The sequence below is a fragment of the Paramormyrops kingsleyae genome, chromosome 20 (assembly GCF_048594095.1).
Source record: "Paramormyrops kingsleyae isolate MSU_618 chromosome 20, PKINGS_0.4, whole genome shotgun sequence".
NCBI classification, from domain to species: domain Eukaryota; kingdom Metazoa; phylum Chordata; class Actinopteri; order Osteoglossiformes; family Mormyridae; genus Paramormyrops; species Paramormyrops kingsleyae.
The window spans coordinates 18,299,661-18,304,813 of record NC_132816.1 but is presented as its reverse complement, the minus strand read 5'-3'; positions in this window follow the sequence as shown (position 1 = coordinate 18,304,813).

Genomic DNA, 5,153 nt, shown 5'->3' with positions numbered 1-5,153 from the left:
TCTGTTTATTCATAAAGATTTTGATGTTTTTTTTTTTATTTTTTCTTTTTCAATCCATCTCACTGAGACAGATCTCACGCCCTCACCGTGCTGCACTCGTCTCTCCAGGACTGAACACTGCAAGAAAGATAAATCAACAATCTTGTAGTTATATAGCAGTGAAATGATGCTGAAGCAATGCGGGCAGTGGGTGATAAACTGTATATAAGGACCCAAGCCCCACTAATGACTATGTGTCTTAGATGGGTTTGGTGTCCATCCAAGAGGCAAAATGAGCTGAACAAATGCCAAGAAGAACCTTTAGGGGGGTGTATGAAGAGCGCTCCAAAGACAGGGGGCTGTTTGACATGGAAAAAAATGCATGAAACCCAAACAATTTAGAAATAAAATGCAGATCTTTATTATAATATTCATGAAGAAGCAAAAGATATTTGGAATAAAAAGTGATCCACTTAGAGGCGTTAGACGGCCATTTTATCGGATTTTATTGATGTTTTGTGATTGTTGTTCCACTATATTTGTCGGGGTTTAACAGAAGGCAGCATTTCAGTGCAATGTTCTCGCTCACCTTGGTCCTGCTTCTTTGTGTCATATTTTGCTATCGGCAAATCTGGAGTTCTTACCTGAGACGAGACACGAGCACACCTTTACCGCGTACATGCTCGCAACAAGAGTGAAATCTCAGAGCTCAGTATCGGTGACAGGCCTTGGGCTCCAAACCTCACGCCTTCCAGATACATATCAGCCCTCCAGCCGCTCTCCTTGCTGACGTTTCAGCTTCGTGCTTCTAAAAACACCGATTATATCACTGTGGTGTCAAGAAAGCGATTGTCCTGAGCATGCGGTCAATACCTGGGCTTTTGCTACTGTTGGTTCAGTGTTTACCATTGTATTCACATGGTAACAAAATGGGGACCAGTATAACGGGAGGTGGGCGGGGGGGGGGGGGGTGTATTTTTTCCAGCATGTGCCTCCGCAAAGACAACTCTACCAGTTCAGCTACAGATTAACAGTCACATCAGGCTATTAAAACTGCCTATTGCTCTCCATATCTGCCTAATTCCGTACCGCCACAGATGGTAGGGTCTTCCAACAATTATAAAGCAGCAATAAAAGTCAAATTAATTTCTGACCCCTTACATTAAATACCAGGGGAAGCCTTCCAAGTTGCCAGAACCTGCCAAGCAATCCTAGGACCCAGTGCCCCCGCTTCTGTGAGAAATCCTCCGTGCCTCGGAATATGGCATGAATCTTACGCTTATTGTGGTATCATTAGCGGCAACATTTAAGCAACATCTGTGTGCTATAGAGCTAATTGAAGTAGCAGGAGTGGCAGCTGTACATCTGCAGGAAGATGGCAGTTTTCACTCAGCACTGCTGAGCTAGCGAGCGACTGTCAGCCTGTTCGTGCAATCTGCTCCGAGGGCCACAACGCGGACGCGCGACGTCCAAAACATACAGGGAGGGGGCTAATCGACGCGCTAACCACTCTGCTCTGTTGATTTGGCCGTCAGTCAGCATCCTTGTTTGATTTCCATTACGAGCCGTGCAAGACCAAACGGAACGGAGGGGGGGAATGGGCGGGTCTCGGTCTGCCTTTTGTGTCTAAGGCCTCTGCGGCTACACGGAGTTAGCGCAAACCCCCGCGTCTCAGCCACCATGTTCGAGTGCCAGTTGCGTCGTCTTTAAAAAGCCCTCTTCTTTCGCTGGCAAAAACACAATGGTGTTTATTGTCGCGGCTCGAGTGTGCGGGCCGCGGCGGCCAACTCTAAAGTGCCGTAAACAAATCTGGCTCCCTTTCAATTCATTACCTAATGCGCTGCGGTGTTTATTCGTTCGCTTTAATTCCGGCACCGGCGTCTGAAGCGGCTTTGCACGTAGGAACAATTAATGCTTGAATAAATTCTAATCATCGGCAACATTTAACATACATTAGGAGCAGAAACGTTGCGAAGACTGGCATTTGGAGAGTGAGACGGGGAGAAAACAGACGTGTAGGCCTGATGAATTCCCTGGTTGATCCCCCCTCTCTCTCTCTCTCTCTCTCTCTCTCTCTCTCACTCACACACACACACACACACAAAGCGGCACAGTGACTCAGGTTCACACAGGTCACTCACAAGACCCCTCCCCAGTTCTCAGTAATTGTTTAACTGGTGCATTTAGAGAAATCCCAAACATGGCAGGTCAACGGCCGAGCGACGGGAAGGAGAAACCTTTTCGAATTCATGATGATTAAAGTGTTTGTCAACTACTCGACTTGATTAGGAGCCTGGCACGTCCTGCTCGTTATCGGAGTGCCGGGCCGGGCCGGGCCGGGCCTTTCAGGTCACCACTGCCTGGAGCAGGAGGCTGGGCTGATAATGGAAGATGCTTCAAATCTGCTACATTACAGTCTTTGGGTGGCATGGATCCTTAAAGTGCTGAAAATCAATAGTCACATGACAGCCTGTAGGTCAGGGGTCATGTGAGTTACAGGATTTAAGGACCCCCGCTGTAGAATCTCCTTCCCTGTCCATGAGCTGCGTACCATATGTGCTCTCAGCTTTCATATTATATTACAAGCAAATAATCCATCTCAGTTCAAGTGTTTTGAAATAAAAGCCAGTCAACCCTGACTTGTAGATTATTTTGTATTATACAATATATTACTACAAGAGATGAAGAGTGTTCAGGTCCAGCATTGTACTGGACTTAAACTAATATTTCAGCCTTTGCATTTATTATTGTTTCGTGTTCAGTGTGCACCCTGGCTTAACGCCGTGGTAGGCGGCCACGATGTGCATCCTCAGATTTGCACATTCATTTCTGAGGACAGAATTACTATGTGATCCGAACAGTGACGGAAAAACCAATCCCTTTGCTGTGATGCTGCTAAACGAATGTCGTAGCTGTAGCTGTATGCCCGAAAAAAAAATTAAGATTCCAACGACTTAAGAAAATAATTTAAGTAAAAAACAAACAATAGCTTAATCACCTAAGGAAAAAATAAGGGTGAGAAAATAAATTAAGATTAAGAACTCGCTTTATGTATTTAATTCCTTGCGGTATACACATGCTCCTGATTATTTAATGTTGTGAAAAGACCATTATGCTGTTACTTAAAAAAAAATAATTACGTTAACTTTTTTCCAGGCTATTTTTTTTTTTATTTCTAAGGGGTCACATAACAAGAGCTCAGCCACTTGAACTACGGATGTAGAAATATAATGTCTGGTTTCCATAAGAATCACATTTAATTAAAAACTTCAAGAATTTGTCTTTGGTATAATACCAAACAAAACCATAGCTAAGTCAATATGTTTACCTCATGACTCAAGGTATATCGTACTAAAAAAGAAAGTAGATTCATTCTGAATAAGAAGCTCATAGATCACATATTTCAGAAATAATTCAGATTCTCAGGGGTAACTTATCAAATCTTGAGAACATGCATTTGGGCTTAGCTATATTAGAGATTAGCTTGGTTATTACTGTTACACAATACAGCTTTAATACAGGTCTTAGATGCTACAATGGTCAGTGTTCAGCTAGGTGAGTGTGGGATGTGAGCTGATTTTTACGTCGCTGATCAGGATCCACAATGAGTTGATTTGTTTCTTCATAACGTCCCAGTGTATCACATGCAGCACCGTCTATATTCATAAGCAAGGAAGTTTAAACGACGGGCAGGAGAACTGTGGGATTCTCATATTACGGGATCCGATTTGAGAAGGGGTGCAAACGCAGGGCCGTGGGAGCCGAACCCGCAGACAGAGACTGAAATCATTCCATTGCTGCTGCAAAGTTTTGTTTTTTGTATCTAAACTCTGCAGTCAGTGATGCCAATTTCATTTTTTGAAATAGCATTGAACAGATGTTGCGTAACTAGTCCTTACGTATGATAACAAAACATACTTTATCCAACTGCTTAATAAAGGGTTGCAGAAAAAATTTTTAAATATATTGTTTTATATTTTAGTGTTTTTTTCAACTGCTGGTACAGTGAAATCTCAAAGTCAGATTCACAATAACGTTTAAAATCAAATCAGCATTACCTAAGATTCATTGTTATTTCATCATCTATGCAAAAGTATATTGTATTGTATTGTATATGAATTGTGTGCAGCCGCATGAATGACTAATAATGTAGAATATCATAAGCTCCCCCCCCCCCCCATTTAAAAAAAAGGAAAAAAATGTCTGTCAAGGCTCCAGCTTCATCAATCAAAACCCACGTCAAATCTTTTCATTTTGGCCTCATTGGCCCCTCATTCTCCACCACCCTACACACTCTGTGTGTGGGGGGGGGGTGGGTGTAAGAGGGGTAATAGGCGTATGGTCCGCCTGACACCTGGGATGCTGGGCCTGGAAGGTGCAGATCCCCAGACCCCACCTACTGTGGTGGTACCTGCATTCACTCCAGAACTGACTCCTCCCCTTCCTTCCCAAGGCGTATCGGAAAGCATAAGCATTACATCTGTATACGGGGTCTGAAGGACCGTGTTCTTTGGGGAAAATACTGCAGTCAACGCATACCTCAATATACTTTGGTATTTAAAATAAACACAGGACTTGAGGAAAAAAAAGAGAAAGTTAGTCAATCATTTTTGGAAGGACCCTTAGTGAACTTCAGCATCCCATAATAACAAGGTCATAACAAAAGTAATGTTACTATTGATTCGTTCTGTAATGCCTTTTCCATCGCCCTCTTAGATATTGCTGTAGTTACATTTTGACATAACGCTGAATCATACAGCATTACATATTGTATTTTAGCAAAATTTCAGAATCAGACATCCTTGATCTGTTCAGAGAAGGCAACTGAGCAGTAATCTTGGAAATCAGCATCAGGATAGGATTACAGTTAACAAATAAGCTTGTAAGAATGACTTTACTGTAGAGGACAGCAATTGGACGTAAGTGATCGCTGTCATTTTGAGGTCTCGGAATTAAGGTACAATTACGTCTAAGGTTTAAAACCGGTTCTGCGCTGAATAGAGCGGCAGTCAGAAGCGATGCTGTGTTTATGGGCCTGTGGCTCTATACAATTGGCAGGGGCTCCTCCGTCTCTACTGAGGTGTTCCAGGGGCCGGGCCCCAATTCTGGGGGCCCCTTCCTTTCATGCTAAAAACACGATGTTCTTTCTTTGCTGCCGTTTAGAGAAATCGTGA